The following is a 17,232-nucleotide window of genomic DNA, read 5'->3' as shown; positions in this document are numbered from 1 at the left end:
CACATGAGTGATTTTCCAGTGGCATAAAACGTTTGCAAGGTACTGTGGCAGATGTTGAAGTCTTGGACTAATAGATGCGTTTTCTGTTTAATCACAAATGACATATTCTATTTTAGCCTCTGTGTTTGTAAAAAAGTGTTGTAAAGTTTGTCAAGAATTGCAGTGACTGGTAAGAGGAAATTCCTTTGTAAACTCTCTTCTGCGATGGTAGTTCACTAAATACGCATGCTCAGAAAGTGGCTTACCTCATTAGTCAGTTGCGTACATGGAAAATAATGTGCGCACAACATGAATCCAGTTCCGCACATAGAGAAAAATAATTAGAGGGAACATTGACCCACACCCTGAACATTTGTCACTTTCTCTGATGCCAGCAGCGTTTGCCTGTTCTCCACTAATCTTTTCTGCTTGGTTCCCATTGACTATGATCATTGCTTTTGTCTATGGCTCTTGTGCCTCCAGTCGCGCACCCTCACCTGTTTCTGCAACCAGCCATGGAAGCCTTCAGGCCTCCAGACTTCACCTTCCCTCATCCATCTCATCATTCTTCACTACCGCGGTCTGCCGTCTATAAACCAATCCATGTGCCATTGGGTCTAGCACTTGGACTCCTTAGCCATCCCCTGGATCCTACATCCCTGCTGTGTATAAACGTAGAGCTCATCTTCTGCATTCCTCCAACACACTCTGGCCCTTTCTGTTTCTGGAGTTCTAAGTTGACTACCAGGTAACATTCGGCATCTTTCTTGATTTGGCAAGAGCATGACCTATTTCTGGTGATTTATTCAAGTTTGGTAATTGCAGTGTAGCAGCCATAGTAACAGTGGAGATGGCAGCCCAGACAAAGCAGATAGTAGCTCTCTGGGCAGGCCTTCTAGCTGACATTTCCTGAGCTAGCCTCCTCCAGCTTCTTCAAATCATAGTCGGAGCCTCCCCACCTGCCCTGAAGCCTTTCCTGTCTGAAGACATTCTATTCTCACCTACCAGCTTCATGGCCCGTTACCCTATATTTAAGTTTTAGAGCTTTAAGGAGAAAGGATTGGTTTTTAACAATCCTTTGTGAATGCGTATTTCTTTTACGGCTTTGGCTATTTACGTCTATTTATAATTAACAGAATTTTAAAGCAGATCTAAGTCGGGTTAAAAGAAAAATGCACAAAATTGGCCTTTGCAAAATGGTTGCATAATTGAACGCAGTCCCGGTTTTCGTCGATTTTTTGTCTGTCCTGAGGCTACAGAGCTAAAGCTAGATCTGATCTCTTCCGACTAGAGCAGCTTTACTGCTCAGCTAGACGCATGTAATTCGATCCCTCTCGTGCCCCATTGGCTGACGTCCTCCAGAGCACCGCCCCTTCCAGGCCTAATGATTGATGGCTCGGCCTAGCTAGCAGCAGCAGGAGCGTTGTGCGGCTTTTCACCGCTGGACACAGGGGCTGTTTGTTTTGTAATCCTGGAGGCTCGCAGCTGAGATCGTCACGGTAAGTGCTTTTACTTTGTACGCATGCGGGCGTGCAAGGCATTTGCTAAAGTGGAACTCAGGCAGGCTTTTAGGGAAACGGGCCCTGCTGGGATTTAGCAGCTGTGCGCATCTAGCTAGCACCTTGCCATTTGGGAACACCGAACCTGTCTGTCCAGCCCAATGCGTGTGTGAAACCTTACACCCTCCCCCCCCACACGCAGTTGCATGTTGCTGGCTTCATTTTAAAACTTGCACAAGAGGTTCGATCACAAGGCCAGTGTTGTTTTTAAATGTGGTGTCTGACACGTGCATCTGTCTAAATGCTGCAACTGGTTATCTGCACAGGTGATGGAAGGGTTGTTATAAAACAGCGCTCCAGGACGGTCAGTCCTTGATTGACAAAAGCGATTTTCCAGCGGAAAATCACTTTGGAAAATACTTTGTAAATCGAGCCCACGGTGTCTGTTGCTGCACGGGGGCATGTTGTTTTAATGCCTGCTTGCAAGGGAGTCTTGGGGACGGGGACATGTGTTATACCTGCAAGTGCCCCGGCCCATTCCGCGGTATATCTGCCACTCTTCCTTGCAATGGCAGGCTGATTGCCACCTGCTCACCAAACGCTTTAACCCCTGTCGCCCGGGAAACGGAATGATGCTTTTTGCTCTTTTCACTCACGGTTGCAGGATAGCGCGGTCCCTGCCCGGTTACCGATATTAGTGTCAATTCCGCACCTTCACTGAACTCCAGAAACGTTATTTTTTTAAACTTGTAGTTTGCCCGGGATTACACGACATTTATGGGCTTTTAAAATACTTTTTTCAAAGTAAGAGAGTTTATATTCTTATGGATAGTTAACCTGTTTTGTGAAAATGGGTTGCGCCGCAAAATGTACGCGGGCTTTCGGGAGTCGCGCTTTATCAACCACGAAATGCGAAAAGTAGAAACTTTTTGTGAATTTAATTCCGTGCCGCTTATTTGTGATTTTTGCTACAGCGGCTCTTTAGTTCAAACAGGTTCTCGTTATTTTTGTGGGTTTCTTTCTCGTGCTGTATCCCCCGGACTAACCACTTCACACCTTACTTCAAAGCAAATCTTTTATCTCGCTTCGCCAACGGGGTGTCGGCCGGCTTCAAAAGGTACCGACACGGGGTTCCAACACCTCGGTGTCTTGTTTGTTATACGTTTGTCGCGCCGGATCTCTCTCGTAATATGGATCTGTGGGCGTGCCATTTACCTGACTGTTTGAAGCCACAGGGGGGTAATCTGTGCAGTTCCGGTGCTTTGGGACACATCTGTGTATGAAAAGGCTGAGGGCGTCAGGGCCCTCCTACTCCACAGTGATCATGCTATTTTTTGGGAAAGCCGCACATCATCGAGACACTCGCGACATGGGGGGCACCTGGGCAGCTATGTCCCATCCCCCCCTACTGTTGGGTCTCCATCGATTTACCATATCAGGGGAGTTGCTATGTCTGGAAAGGACTCGGGGCTAAGCTGTTGTCATAACTGTTGGGACTGGGGGCTAGCTAGTCTTTTGGCTGTAGCTCCTGAGATTCTATCCGGGGCTACAACCAAAAGATCAGGGGCTATAGCCCCCTTAGCCCCCCCTAGCAACGCCCCTGTACCATATTAATATGTATCACTCATTGCCCTACTTTTGAGCCACTCTTGACAAGTCTTTACCCCTTGCTCTTTTTTCCCCCCGCCTCGTATTTTGAAGTAACAATGGTTGCCTTAATGCCAGTATCCTTCGTCCTTTTCCAGTTCTGGCCTGGTCGTGTTACATTGCATAGCCTTTCGCCATTTAAAAAAATATATATATTATTTCAGGTGAAGACGCTGCACAATCCTGTTGCTAGCATCCCACGTGGCTGCCTGTTGTGTAGATGTCATGACTGCTTTTATTGGTTATTTATAACGCGCTTAATACCTTGAGGTTTCCGAGCGCGGACCGAACATGTGTTGTCTTGCTTCCAAGGCGAGCGCGTTGCCCCTGAGCTATCCTCCTTCTGTTTGTGGAGCCTCTCCACCCCAGCACCCTCCGTGAATTCTCACTACTCGGAGGCAGAACCGTATCTGAGTAGAACTGTTGAGGTTATCAGTAAAGAGAAACCTACCCTCCCTCTTCTCTGGTTTAGTCTCCATTACCCGAATATCTTGTTCCAGCAATTGCATGTTTATGTTACAGGTGTATGACGTTGTAATTCGCTGCATTGTGCACTGGCCGTTCTCTGGCCACCCGTCTTTTGTTCTTAAATGGTGCTTTCGCAGTGCCTAATCTCTCTTCTGTGGCCTTTCCCAACCAGTTAACCGAGTTGCAGGATTTCATGATTACAGATAATGTGTGCTATAATTAATCAATTTACCCGGAATCGAATCCAACAGGTTTGACACCTTCTCATTTTGTGTAAAACTCATTCGGGATCTTAGAAACATTGGCATGGTTTATTAGATAATATGTGAATAACCTTAATATTATGTTTAAAATGTTACCTTTTTGTTGAAAATCTGTACACAAATTTAACTTGCATTACCGTTTAGCAACTTTCTTAAAATGTCAGAAAATATTGTATTCATTTTGGCTAATCTTAATTTAAAAGCGAATTCTGATGTTTTTGGCACATATGGGGTGTGCACCATCTTGTGGCCAGAGCAATGCTAGGAAAGGGATGGGCACCCTTCTAAATGGTATGCTAGTTAAATGCATACAGGGTCAGCTTGGGGAAAAGGGCTCTCCCCTATCTCTGGAGTAAGTTACAAAAATGGGCAATCCCTTCAGGGCTTCTGAGATTACTTATCAGGCTTCACAAAGGATCATCCATACAAGTTTGCCTTGATCGTCACCTACCTTGGCCAATACAAACATTTAGAGGAGTAAGACAGGGTTGCATTTGGCCCCCTGCCTTTACAACTTGTATATGGCAGATATTGGTCCTTCCTTAGAAGCGGCTGCCTTGGCATCACCTAAGATTGTACATAATAAGGTGGTGTGGACAGGGTATGCCGATGATTTTCTCATCTTTGACACCACTCCGGTTGGCCTGCAGAGGGTTATGAATGCTTTTTCTACATTTGTTGGTGAGAATACCCTGAAGGTCAATCCTGCCGGTTTCATGTGTTAATATCCCCGCAAAAAATATTGCGATACAAAAATATCGCCATATCATATTTTTGCAGCAATATTGACCCATGGACCCTGCGGGGCACACGCCCGCATTATTTTAAAATGTGCGGGGGGGGGGTAACCCCCCACAACCCCTGCTCCCACAAAATAACTCCCCCAAAAATATTGCCTATGGCGAAACAAACGGCCAGGTGTACGGCGCTATATTTGGTGGGGATATTTTGTAGGGATACCATCCTGCCAAGACCAAAGTGATGGAGATTTCTAAGAGGCATAGGTCTGTACCCTATAAATGGCATATGCAAGATAGACCAGTGGAAAGGATTGACTCCTTTTATCTACTTGGATTTCCATATGTCTGCCAAACCTTCACTCATGCCTATCTGTGATTCACTACACTCTAAGAAAGGAGCTAAAACATGCAACTCAGTTGCAACAAGTGGGTGCCAAGTTCGGCGAGTTTTTCTTGTTACCTGGAATACAATATTATAGAGGTAAAATGATTCCAAAACTGATATATGGGATTGAGATTTACAATACGGCCTTGGTAGATTACTTGCCAAAGTGGGAAGCCCTTATCTGGCGCAAAGTGCTGCACCTGCCCCGTCTGTTTCCCACTCAAGCATCAGATACGAATTAGGACTTGTCTCCCTGGAATCCAGAGCAATGTGGCAATATACATCATTTTTTTTAGGAAGATACTTGACCCGATTTCACATTCACTTTGGGAGATGTTTGGTGAGGCACTGGGAGGGAAGAAACCAGCAGCCCTGGCTGAACTAAAAGACCTTGCCCATTTGGTATTGACGGAGGTCGGTTGTTCAGAGAAAGATTTGATTACTGATCCAGATAGAGTGAAATCATTGTTATTTAAGGCCGACTGGGCGCATACAGTAGCAGACTTACATGTACACCACACTTTCAGCCAACTTGTATTTGATCATATAAAACAGGGCTGCCTGGCACGCTGGCTTTCAATCGCTGCCAGTAGGGCGGCACGCTCAAGTTTTTGGAGATTTCAGTTAAACTTCATAAGAACTAAAGAGACGCTATTGAGATGACTCTTTTTGTATGTTTTGTTTTGAAGCTATAGCTACTACACGACATCTTCTTTTGGAATGTCCAGCATTATTACAATCGCGAACACTATACCTGCACAAATTCAATAGGATGAGGTGTGAGAGCGAGGACTTAATCTGGCATTGCCTCTTGTCTGGTAACACTACTTCTACTGTCAATGCAGTGGTGGATTTTTTGTACTGTCTTGGACTTGAGCGAGATACCATTTCAACACCCATTTACATTTATATTTAGATTGTTTTTTCTATCTCTTGGAGCCTCCTTTTAAAAAAAATGATTAACTGTGAAATGTAATAGCATGACATTTTATTTTCGCTTTTTTGCTTTTTCTTTCTTTTAATTTACTTGATCTTATTATTGATGTTAACCAATAAAACATATTACAAAAAAAACCCAATGCTAAAGAGAAGAGAAAGTCAGTTAAACAACAGACTATGGTTAGAATGGCAGCTGGCAATGCTATTGACATATGTTGGCTGCACCATATATGGTTTTGGTGTCCTTTCACCATTCTTCTATTCCTTCGTAATAGTCCTTCTGCTTCGTTGTTGCCCTTCTCTTTCTTCTAAGTCCCTCCTGGCAGTGTTTCTTCTTAGGCCTCCACCATGGTCTTTCTAGTCTGTCCTAGTCCTTATAGTCCTTCTTTGCCACGGTGGTTGGCTCTACTTCTCCTTTATTCTTGTCCTTCACCATCATCATCTTAGTCCTTTTTTGCCACAGCCCTTCATTTTATCAGTCCTTCTCCATCATAGTGTTTCTCCTAGTCCTCCTTCATCATAGCTGTTTGATCTAGTTCTTCTCCCTCATAATAGTCCTTGGTCACAGTTCTTCTCCTTCATCTTAGATCTTGTTCACAGCCTTCTCTTCATTCACAGTCCTTCTCCTTGTTTGCAATCCTTCTCCTTTGGCACAGCTCGTCTTCTCTTTCATAGTCCTTCTCTTTTGTAATGTTCTGTCTCCTTTGTCATAGTCCTTCATGATAGTGATTTGTCATATTACTAGTCTTTCGCCACAGTCCTTTGGTGTCATAGTCCTTCTCCTTCGTTATATTCCTTCATCATACTTCTTTTTTCTTTTATAACAGCCCTTCCTCTTCATGATAATCCTACTCTGTCATAGCCCTTCTAATACTTAGCAGTCAGTGATCGTAGTCCTTCTCTTTCAACATAGTCCTCCTTCTAATTTGATACAGTCCCTCTACTCTGTCTTAGTCCTTTGTCATAATTATTCTCCTTCATCGCAATCTTTTATCACATCTCTTGTCACAGTTCTCCATCGCATGGTACTTTATTGCAATCCCCTCTTTCATCACAGTTCCTTCCCTTTGCTACTGTCCTCCTGCTTCTTCAGTCTTTCTCCTTCATCAGTGTTGTGATCACAGTCCTTGTCCTTAAAATTCATCACAGTCCCTATAATTCATAACATTATTCCTCCTTCATCAGAGTCCTTCTATTTCTTTAATGTCATTCACCAGTCATTCTGCTTTGTCAAAATCCTTCACCAGTCCTTTTTAGTCACAGGTCTTCTCCTTCTACATAGTCCTACTTCATTAGAGTTCTACTTTGTCACAATTATTAGTCAGTCCCCCTTGTCCTTCTCTTTTTTTTAGAGTCCTTTGTCAAGCTTCTCCTTCATCACATCCGTTCTTCTTTGTCACAACAATACTACACAGACCTTCTACTTTTTCACACTACTTCATCAGTCCTATTCCCTTATCACAGTCCTCTTCCTTTGGCACAGTTCTTTTCCTTTGTGATGGTGTTCAGACGGATTTCTGAACTCTGTCCTGGCGGCGCAGAAGTTCAGAAGGCCAACCTAATTACTTGGAACAGGGTAACCTCTGGACAAGCCAGACCAATCAGGGTAGCGATCGCAGAGGTCAAGACTAGGTCTCAAGAGGGGGTGAGGGTGACTGAAAGCCTGCAATGAGCACACAAAGCAAGGACACTTACAAACTACTCCAAACAGGTGTTATATTAAAAATATATACACATTTATTTCAAGGCCTTTAAAACAATGACCGTAGCGAGAAATCACAATACAACTCTAGTAAACCAACACATACCATACCAATACAATATATATATACAAATACAAACAAGTCTATAGCGTTAGATGCACGAAATGTGTAGTCCACCTAAAAGGGAAGGAAAACAGGCAGTGCGAAATAATGCTTAGACCCAGTCCGCCTTCAGAGGCCCCTAACTAAAAGGAAGTCCGAGCCCTACGAAGAGTGGAGCCTTGTGCTCAAAAGTACCTGCACACGCTGGTGCCAACGGGCAAAAAGGGGAGTCTCTTCGAGGGAATCAGGCAGTTCAGTTTAGTGCACAAATGAAGAACAGAGTTCCGCGACTCAAGCGCAGCCTCCACTGTGGGCAGAAGCAGAGCGCTAGTACGGAAAGGCGTGCTGTTTTGACACAGCGGGGAAAAGCTATGGGCTCCTGCAGGAGGGCGACCAGTTCCTAGCTATGCTACTCACCGGTCCCCGATGCAAGCAGACCCAGGCTTCTCCGCGTCAGTTTCAGTCGCTGGCAGGTTCAGGAGAGCAGGGGACGTCTCGTCGTCGTGTAGATTCTGCAGCAGCACAGATGAGTTAAAGATGTCCCAAACGAAGTGAACCCGCACAGTTTGTTACCACAGCAGGGCAACGGAGCGGCCGTGTGTATCTCAGTCAAATGTACACTACTCACTTCAGACCTGGGAACGCCAAGTGTACGAATCGTGTGAGAGTGACAAGGACTAGAAATACAATACAACACAACCTGGCGGCGGTTACAGAGCAAGACTCCTGTGTAGGCTGGTCAGTCTGCTGGATGGCCCAGAGACACTTCCGAAGGCTTACGTGCAGGAGATGGTGAAGATGCCGAGAATAGCTGTCCCCGCTATTCCAAGGGTCGAAGTACCAGTACAGGCCTTCTGGTTCGATCAGAGGTAAAAAGGGTTTCACAAGGCGACAGCAGTGCAGAGGAGCAGTCCTTCAGCGTGTCACCAGCGATTCCTCGGTTCAGCCTCGTGGTTGCAGGATACTTGGCTCCTGTATTCCTTCGTTCGTGAGAACTCAGGAGATCGACATGGTAGTGGTGTTTCCAGCCCCCTCTTATCCACGGTTCCCTTTGCGCCAAAACGGAGGGGACCCAATGGGAGATCTGCTCATCAACACTCACACCATTCGTGGACCTATCACGGACCACGGTGGTCCCAGGAATTCGCACCACCCTAGACTCTCTGGCACCCAGGACGTGTATTGGGACCAGACATCCCAGCCCACATTCTGGAGGCACACAAAAGGCCTGTAGAAGCCCGCGAAAGCATCCGTGTTTCGCAGGAAAGTACATGCCCAAATAAGGAAGGCCCCGGGTCGGCTCGACCTGGGGAAGGTGAAGGGAGCAAGACGGTCAGCGGACAGGACAAAGGAGCCTCGTGGTCTGGCCATTTTGGGAGCCAGGCCACAATTTTGGGATAAGCGTGAGAAACGCGCTTAAAACGCCAAAAGGAGCTCAAAACACAAACTATCGCTGCCCCCATTCCCGTCCGTGATTCACTTGCACCGATCAGTTACAATCCAAAAAGAGTATCTAGGGCCTGTAGAAGGCTAGAGACCCAAGTGAGCAGTAACTTAGCTTACAGTGCCCTCTTGTGTCATGTTGCACGAAAGCCGCAACATGATAAAAGAAACTACGGAAAACAGCGTTTCCCAGTACTGACTGTCTTAAGGGCATGTCAGTTTCCCCGTAAGAATGGAGCGAAAGCCCAGAGGAGTGCGGTAGAAGGCTGCACTTCTCTGGCAAAGTCTAGATCATGGTGAAAACAACAGCAAAAAGTTTAGGGGTTGCCACATGGAAGGAAAATTACCCACAATTACGAAATCTTTCCTAACAGATGGTCCTTCTCTTTTGTCATAGTCAATCTATTTTGTTGCAGACATAGTTTGTCAAAGACCTTATACTTTGCCAAGTCACAGTCCTTTGACACAGTTCTTTTCCTTCATCACAGTCCTCCTTCATCACTGTCATTTGCCTTTCCCACAGCCCACTTCCTTTAATATAGTAATCTTTTTTCGCAGTCCACTTCATTTGTCACAGTCCACTTCCATTATCACAGTCCTTCTCCTTTGTTACAGTTCTACTTCATTACAGACCATCTACTTTGTCGCAGTCCTTCTCCTTAATCACAGTCCATACACTTTGTAATTGTTATTCACCAGCATCATTTGATCTCAAGCACAATCTTAGTCACAGTGTCCCTCTCTGGTGTGTTTCACCATCAAATCATCTTTTCCCCCCTACTTTTGTCCCTCCATATAATGATAATGTGTTATTTATATAGCGCCTTTATCCAAAGCAGTATTACAGAGCACATACTTGCATACAATATCACCCAACCGAAATTGGTACTCATTTATCGACCTGGGAAGGATGAAAGGCTGAGTTGGCCATGCCGGGATTCTAACCTGTGACCTGCAGAACACGCTCAGATCGCAGCAGCGAGCGCTCAACCCGCTGAGCTATTTTACCGGCATATGCACCTCTTTCTATCCTTATTTCTTGCCTTCTATCTCTCTATCTCTGCCTTTTTCTTACACTAGTGTCTGGTGCCTGGCAGGGTGGAAAAGGTGCAAAAGAAGCCTAAGAAAGAATTAAAGGTGCCATGGATTTTTTGTAAGGGGCTTGTCGTTCAAACCATAAAATGTGTTTTAATGTATGAGATTTCTTTTTGTTATTCCAACTCCCATTCCCCCTAAGCCTGCATGTGGATCTTCTTGTGGTATTTCTACATTCTGCAACAAAGGACCTTCCTTGGCTGCTGTGTTCAAGGTATGGATTCCACTTAAGGACTGTTAGTGGTCGGACCTTTCCTCTTCCCTCCTGGTCTCAACCACTCAACTCCTCCTTCTTGGAGACTTCAACATCCACCTGGATGCTTCCCGCCCTTCCTCGGGACTCTTTCCCGACCTTTGTGACTCTCTCTCACTCTCAATTCTCCCCTCTGGGCCGACTCACTCTGCAGGGCATACTCTGGATGTTCTGATCTCCTCAGACCTTCTCTTTTGTATCCCTCTCACCACTCCTCTCTCCTGGGTGATCACTTTCTCCTTTCCTCCCAGCTCACCCTCTCTACCACTCGGATCAAGCCAACTCCAACACTGCCACCCACCTTCTCTCCTGCGTGATCACTTTCTCCTTTCCTCCCAGCTCACCCTCTCTACCCCTCAGACCAAGCCAACTCCAACACTGCCACCCAAGTTCTCGGTCATCTGTCCCATGAAGCGCATGTCAGTTGATGCTTTCGCCACCATCCTTCTCCGTCATCCGTCCCATGAAGCGCATGTCAGTTTATTCTTTCGCCACCACTTTCTCTCTCCCCTCCCCCTTTGGCTGACTCACACCCTGACGCAGCGCTTTCCATGCTCCACTCTGTTATATCAGACACTCTCAATGTTCTTGCCCCTGTCATGAGGATCCGCCTGAAGCTGAAAAAGTGCAACTCCTGGTACGACTCAGACCTCGTCACCCTGAAACGTAAGTGCAGGGTGGCTGAGAGGAAATGGTGTGCTTCGTGTACATCCTCTGACAAACTGGTCTGCCGCCTGTTCCAAAGGCAATACCGGCTCTCTGTTTGCACTAAGAAGAGAGCTCACATCCAAGCCTGCATCTCTGTGGTATCCAAGAACTCGGCTGAACTCTTTAAAATCTGCAAGGGACTGGCCAATCCTGCCACAGTCTCTACCTCTCCTGCCCCTTACCAGGCCCTCTGCACGGCACTGGCTTCTCATTTCATCTCCAAAACTCAGGACATCATGTCCTCTCCCTCTACTCTCTGCTGCTCCTCTGGCCCTTCTTTGGCCACCTCTCCTCCGTCCTTCTCTGCCTTCCCCCTGTTCTTCCCAGATGAGGTTTCTAGACAATTCCGATCTATGAAAGTCTCCTCAAAACAGGTTCTTCCCTGTTCCTCCAAAACCATCAAGGACCACATTGACTCCCTGGCTCCTGCCCTGGTTGATTTCTGCAACCACTCCTTCACCACTGGAGTCTCCGCTCCCCACTGAAGCACTCCCTTGTGCACCCTCTTCTTAAGAAACCCTTTGCGGACCCTTCCTGCCTGGCTAACTATCGCCCAATCTCCTTCACTCCCTTCGTGGGCAAACTCCTGGAAAAGCTGGCCATCTCCCAGCTTAATCTTCACACTGAATCTGTTGGTTGTCTCCATGACCATCGGTCTGACTTCAGAGCGCCAGAAGCACCGAAACTGCTCTCCTGAACATCCATGAAGACCCGCTCTCCAACCTTGACTCCAACGCCCCCGTGTCCTCATCTTGCTTTTTTAATTTTTTTTAAAAAACATTTATTGAGTTATAAACACAACCAAACAAACAGTGAATGTTCCAACAGTTTCATTACACTTTCTTAACTTCTAGCCACTACTTCCCTTATCCCACCCCCCCTCTACGAGTTTGTTGCATGAAACCTTCAGTTTCCACATCCTGTGGTTCTGTCTCCTCTTCTACAGGCTCCACCGGGTCATCTAATGACCCAAACAGTTCAGCTATCAGTGATTTCCAGGCCATCAGGGACTCCGTCTCCCCCGCCCCCCCGTCTGCTACTCTCTTCTTGCCATGCCATGGTTTCGGCTTCCACCCATTTTTGCAAATCTCTCCACCACACCTCTACCTTTGGCACATGGCATAACTTCCATCCCATGGCAATCCTCCTCTTTTCAAGCACATAAGCCAGATCCCTCAGCTTACTCGCGTACCTGAGCTTCTGTGGTCTTGGGAACCCCCCCCAGCAGACAGGCCCACACTGTATCCACTACAATCTTGGCCCCTTTTTCTTCCAGTTTCCCTTTCACTCCCCTCCAGAAACGTTGTATGATCGGGCATGACCAGAACATATGCACCATGCCCGCGTTCTCCTCATCACACTTGGGGCATGCTTGCAGTCCTGCATTTTCAAACCTCGATATCCTCCAAGGCGTCATATATGCCCTATGCGTTATGTACAGCTGAATCTGTTTCAGCCTTGCGTTTCTAGACACCTTCTTATGATACCCCTGCACCCGTTCCCACATCCCGTCTTCCATCGGGACTCCAACCTCCGTTTCCCAATCTAGTCTCACAACTGCGTGACCTCCTTCCCCACTTTAGACATCAGCATTTCATACAATCTGGAAATCTCATGATCCCCCTCAGCTATGTCGTATATCATGTCTATGGTGGCATCTGATTCTCCCTCCAACACAGTTTCAGGCCATGTTCTCTTAATCCTCTGTACCATTCTATGATACGTAATATACTGGCCCTCGTGCAACCAAGTTTCTTCCCGCAGCCCCTCAAAAGTAATACTAGAGTTCTCCCACCAAATATCACCCATTGTTGCCACCCCAGCCGGTTCCCAGTGGTTCCCGAGTATCATTTGTAGCTGCGCGTCTGCCCCCGTCAATACAACCAGTGGTATCTGCGCTGAGCATGGGGACGGGTTCTCCATCATTTGACATGCCCTGCGCCACACCTTCCACCCCAGTAGCATCGTTTTAGGGCGCCCCTCCATTTTCGCCCTGGGTACCCACATCATCTCTTTCAAATAAAAAGATGCACAATCGCGCCCAAACAGCCTAAATTCCGAGGTCTCTTCGTCAGAGAGCCATTTGGCAACATACTGTAACTGGCTTGCCACGTAGTATGCCTCATAGTTGGGCAGCTTTATCCCTCCTTTGTCATGGAAGTTCTGTAGCTTCCATAACGCTACTCTATTTCGTGTGCCATGCCACAAAAAGTCCCTACACATGCTATTCAGTTTGGTGAAGAACTTCTTAGGAATCGGGTACGGTATGTTCCCGAAGTAGTGTAGGAGCCTTGGCAGGACCACCATCTTTAGCCTTGCTCCCCCGCCCCATCATCGCCAAGGGCAGCTTTGCCCAAAATTGCATGCACTTCTCAATTTTTTTTAATGGCTACTTCTGTGTTGCACCTATGCTCTTCCTCCACGGTGTGGTATATATCTATCCCCAGGTACCGAAATGTGCTAACCGGCCACGTCACTTGCAATACAGGTAGTTGCTCTGCTGGAATCCCCATGTACCCCCTAATGGGAACATGCTGGACTTCTGGGGGTTCACTGCTATACCTGACAGCACAGCGTATCTCTCCAGCACTTCTAGGATGTACTGGAGATTTTCTTCTGGGAATCGCAAGTATAGCAGCATGTCATCTGCATATAGGGAGATCAGATGCCGCTCCCCTTTCTCCTCGATGCCCATGGTGTCATATTGCTGCCTCAGATATATTGCTAGAGGTTCCAGGGCCAGTATGTAGAGCATCTCTAGTACCCCTGCTGAGCTGCCACCTTTCCGATATCACAGATCCTGTCCTAACTCTAGCCAGCGGTTCGCTATATAAAATTTTCACCCACCTTACATATCCAGGCCCTAACCCATAGTGCTTCAGGGCCGCCAGCAGCCATGGCCATTTAACGGTGTCAAAGGCCTTGATTGCATCCAAAGACACAATTGCCATTTCCTCATCTCTTTCTCTGCCGAACTCAATGATTCTCTGGAGTCGCCTATGATTATTGGTAATGTTTCTATGAGGGACATAGCCCGTTTGATACGGGTGTATTCGTTTGCCAATAACCTTCTTCAGGCTATTTGCTAAAACAGCATTTAATATCTTGCTGTCTTGATTCAGCATTGACAAGGGTCTATAGGAACCACAGCTATGCCCAGGTTTATTAGGTTTGGGGAGTGGTATTATGACGGCCTCTCTCTGTGACTCCGGTAAGCGTCCCGTCTCGAACGCTTCGTTTAACATCTCTAACAGTAGTGGGAGGACCTCTTCCATGTATACTTTGTAAAACTCGCTTGGGAGTCCATCTGTCCCTGGGGTTTTACTAGTAGGCGGCTGCCTCACTACCTCCCCTAATTCTTCCAAGGTGATCGGGGTATCTAGTTCCTCTCTCTCCTCCTCGCTTATCTTGGGCAACCCCATGTCCTCAAGCGTTTCTTCCATCATAGCGTGACTACTCTCCCCGTCGTCTCCGTATAATACCTTATAATAATCCATAAACGCTTGATTAACTCCCTCCTGGGTGTCCTCTACGCTACCGTCTTCTCTTTCTATAGTCCTGATTGTGACTCTGGGGGTCTCACTCTTATATAACCACGCCAAAAGTCTCCCCGGTTTATCACCTCCCGCATGCTGTGTCTCTAAGTATTTTTTTATAATTAAGGTTACACAATCTCTCCCAATATTCTGCACATTTTTGCTGTAGCCTAAGTGTCAATTCTAGCTTCTCTGCTGTATCGTCTCTACCTCTTAAGGCCTCTTCTAATTTTTCTTCCGTCTCCTGCAGTCGGCTAAAACACCACCTTGTAGGCCCTTGGATTTCGCTATGGCTACCCCCCTCATGACAACTTTAAAGGCCTCCCATAGTGTTCCCGCCAAATCCACGCTCCCAGTATTTGTTTCAAAATAATTTACAATCTCCTCCCTCAAGTCCTCCCTAAAAAAAGGTCTCTCGCAACGCTTCCGCTCGTAGGTGCCATGTCGGGATCCTCGCTCTCGGGGGGGGCAGTATTGCCATGCGAGAATCAGGTATTTGTGCGATCTCCGCTATCATTTCGGTTGATGTGAAGACATAATCCAGCATCGTTGATAACTGCTGTGGGGCAGAATAATGTGAATATTGCCTTTCCTGGGGGTGCCTCACACTCCATGCATCCTCCAGACCAAAGTCATCCAGCAATGTCTGTAACGCTTTGGCTGCAGGGGCCGGTCTATCCATCTTCCCATCCGATCCGTCCACCCTCGGGTTCAATACGCAGTTGAAGTCCCATCCCCAGATCATCGCGCTTCCTACGCATGCACTCAAATTCGCACTCAATGTTCTAATGTATGCCGCTGTGTTCTGGTTCGGGGCATACGTGTTAACAATGCTTATCTCCCTGTTCTCCACCAGTCCCCTCAGTATAACCATCCTCCCGTCTGTCTCAGCCACCACTTGCAATCGCTGAAAAGGGACATGTGGCGCCACCCAAATAAGCACTCCTCTCGCATAAGCAGAGTACGATGAGCCCACCAACACTCCTTTCCACTTCCCGGCAATCGTGTCCATCCTCTCTCGTGTAAGGTGGGTTTCCTGCAGCAATGCAATATCTATTTTCTGCCTGTGCAGGTACAACATAACTTTGTTCCTTTTTAAGTAGCTGTTGAGCCCCCGCACGTTCCATGTATCTTAAGGTCCCCCATGGCCTGTACAAGTTCCGTTCCTACTCCCCCAGGTGCAGTCTGACTCTGAATTCCAATCCAATCTGTATAGGCTCGTATCCCATTTCTAAATTCCCTTTAATCAAAAACACCCCAAACTTCCCGTTCCCCCTCCTTCCCTTCCCCAACATCACTCTCCCCAACTGTTGCCCAGCTCCATCCCTGGATCTCAGGCTCCCCCGCATCTAGCTCTCGCCTGTACTCGAAGCTCCGCAGGGTGAGGCCGCCCTAGTGGCCAACCTACTCCTACTACTATAACTATAATTCGGGGGGTAGGGTGCTTTCGCCCTGCCGCTCCTATGTCACTTCTGGTTAACTACACATTGCTATACAATTTGCATATATGTACACGCTACTATATTCCAGTCCGTTACAGTCAGCGGTATTTTATCAAAATATCAGCCTCCTACAGCCGCGCCCATTAATCTTCATCTAGGCACCCCTGCATACTGTATCCCAGTCATATATCATGTCCCTCTTGGGTCTCTTCTGTGTCTCGTTCCGGGCAGCCCTGCAGATCCAGCCACGTCGTTGCTTCTTCCGGAGTGTCAAAAGAAAAATGTTGCTCTTGTGCACCACCTTCATTTCGCGGAGTACAGAAGCATATATTTTATCCCAGCAGTGCGCAGCCTTCTTTTGATTGCCACATAGCTGTACCGTTGCTTCTGGACCAACATAGTGTAGTCCGGATACGCCGTGATGGTGCTCGAGGCCCTTTCGGTTGTTCGACCTTTTCGGAAGTACTCCAGTATTTTCTCGCAGTCTTTGTAGTTCAATATTTTGGCGATTAACGCCCGGGGAGGGGCCCCTGGTCTCGGCTTCTTCATAAGGGCTCTATGTGCATGCTCCACTGCGAATCCCTGCAAGAGTTTTCCAGCCCCAATTCCTTGTAGGAGTAGGTTCTCGACGTAGTCTGTCGGGTCCTGTCCCTCCTCACCCTCCGGCAAGCCCACCACGCGAATATTGTTCCTCCTCGCTCTCCCTTCTGCTTCCTCCGCTCGAGACTCCAGGTTAGCTACCTGTTGTTTGAGTACATGGATCTCCTTTGCGTTGTTAGTGCTGGTGTCCGTGTTGGTTTTCACAGCACCTTCCAGGCTGCTTGTTCATTCTGCCAGTCCCCTAACATCTTGCCTCAGCAGGGTGACTTCTATGCCTACTGCATCTACTTTAGCCTCCAGGGAAGTGCGCAGGTCTGACATGGCAACCCCCCAAGAGTCTTTCAGCTCCGTGATGGGCACTAAAATCTGATGGTTTGCAGCCACTGTGGTGCCCTCCGCTCGTGCCATCGAGCCTTTGGGTGCCATGGCT

General features: G+C 47.2%; 1 protein-coding gene across 2 annotated transcripts in view; it reads left to right on the top strand.

Moving 5' to 3' along the window:
- The first annotated feature begins 1,367 nt into the window (after positions 1-1,367).
- LOC138513593 (retroelement silencing factor 1-like) overlaps positions 1,368-17,232 on the top strand; it is a 78,764-nt gene continuing 62,899 nt past the window's right edge. For both annotated transcript variants that reach the window (XM_069628568.1, XM_069628567.1), the window contains exon 1: positions 1,368-1,478. The gene's annotated coding sequence lies outside the window, so the exon portion shown is untranslated. The remainder of the gene's footprint in view (positions 1,479-17,232) is intronic.

The sequence above is a fragment of the Ambystoma mexicanum genome, chromosome 12 (assembly GCF_040938575.1).
Source record: "Ambystoma mexicanum isolate Mex_15411 chromosome 12, UKY_AmexF1_1, whole genome shotgun sequence".
In the NCBI taxonomy this organism is placed as follows: domain Eukaryota; kingdom Metazoa; phylum Chordata; class Amphibia; order Caudata; family Ambystomatidae; genus Ambystoma; species Ambystoma mexicanum.
Note: the sequence above shows the minus strand (reverse complement) of the source record. Positions and strands in the feature narration are given on the sequence as shown.